The sequence below is a fragment of the Callospermophilus lateralis genome, unplaced genomic scaffold (genome assembly GCF_048772815.1).
Source record: "Callospermophilus lateralis isolate mCalLat2 unplaced genomic scaffold, mCalLat2.hap1 Scaffold_43, whole genome shotgun sequence".
NCBI classification, from domain to species: domain Eukaryota; kingdom Metazoa; phylum Chordata; class Mammalia; order Rodentia; family Sciuridae; genus Callospermophilus; species Callospermophilus lateralis.
Window position 1 is genome coordinate 14,163,798 of NW_027514380.1, and position 1,687 is coordinate 14,165,484.

Consider the following 1,687-nt stretch of genomic DNA (forward strand, 5'->3'; position numbering starts at 1 on the left):
TCACTTGTTTTGATTTTCCAAGGATAGAGTCAATCTTTCTTGATACCTACTGATGTGGGAATGGCCAAATAACAGGAAAGCTCTGAAGAGGGGCCTTTTCTGAGCAAGCAGGTAGGGGCTCACCGATGGCTTCTGACAAGTTCACAGAGTTGACCAAGGAGACCTAATCTCATACAGGACAGGCCATCTCAGGGGAACATAGTGTGGCCCACCAGTCAGAGGACACTCCAGATAGTCACAGACCCATTTGAGGGAAGGAGGTGCCTTTGTTGTGTGGGTGTGGTTTTTTGGTTTGTCTCATATTCTGAGAATATATAGGAAAGGTGGTTTGTTTGGTTTGGAGTGAACTGTTTATAATAAGTCATATGACAAGGCGACTGTTTCTATGTCTGTGTATCGCACTGTGTCCGTGGTTGTAGACATTAGAAAAGAGAATGATTCAATGGATGTGTCCTGTCTGGTAGAAAGCTTCCCAGCATTTATCCTGCCTGATTTATGTATGGACTTTGGCTTGCCTTATCGATGGGCAACACCTGCTAATTTCCTAAGTTGCTGTTTTCTTCCTGAATTCTGGCCACTCTCCAGAAGAGGCTTATGGTTTTGTGTCCAAGATATGAATCACTTCCAAGCTCTGTTACATGGCTATGTTCTGGATAGCTGAAGTGAATGGCGAGAATCTCAGAAAACTCAGATCACTGTGACCAGAAAAGTCTCAGTGGATAAACCCTGCTTTGGGACTTTTGCTTACATATTGTTCTGTTACCCTGAATGTCAGGAAGTTCTTTGCCTCAGGCCACCCCTTTGTGAAACCTGAAGAAAACAGTTTTCAAATGGAAATGAATGGAAATCACCTGTGGCTCTTTGCTTAATTGCTTTGGAAAGGGATGTGTCTGAATCAGCCTCTTAGCTCTGTGTGAGGCTGTTGATTAAATTCTCAGCCCCTTATGGATCTAAAGAAAGATCCCATGTGTGCATCCAAAACCAAAATGGCCGAAAGTACAGTCATTGCAGATGAAGTCTTTCGCCTTCCTCTGAAAGGTTCCTGACCTCTATAAAGTGAGAATAGGGAAGATACACCAAGCCAATTGATGTCTCCTTTTGGAAAACTTGTACCACCAATGAAAGCATCAGCAAAAATACCCCAACACTACCACAAGTCGCAGCACCAACAGATAGTTCACAATGCATACATGTGAGTTCACAATGCATACAAGTGATACATATTCCAGGCAAGTTCTGCAAGCAGTTCAGTGATGGCTATTGCAGAAGCTGTAGATTGGTTTTACCTTTGTCTTCACCAGCACTGGGTTGAAGATTGGAATTCTGGCAATAATGGCTAAAGAAAAAATTACTTATCATTCCAGAAGGCACTAAAAAAACCAATTATCTTAACAATTTACATTATCTTGAAGAAAATTATTAAATATAATGAAAAGGAAAGGTGAAAGTAAACAAACAGTTCTGCTAAACTCCTTTTTTTGTTCACATATTAAAATAATCCTCAACAGTTGTTTACCCAATTTAAATTAAACTATTTAAATCAAATGAATAAAAAAAAATTTGGATCCATTTTTTCATGAGCACACATCATATATGATATATGGATATATGTACATTCAAACATAAAACACAAAACACAAGTGTGTACAAATAATATAATATATACAACACATAAGATAATAGTAAA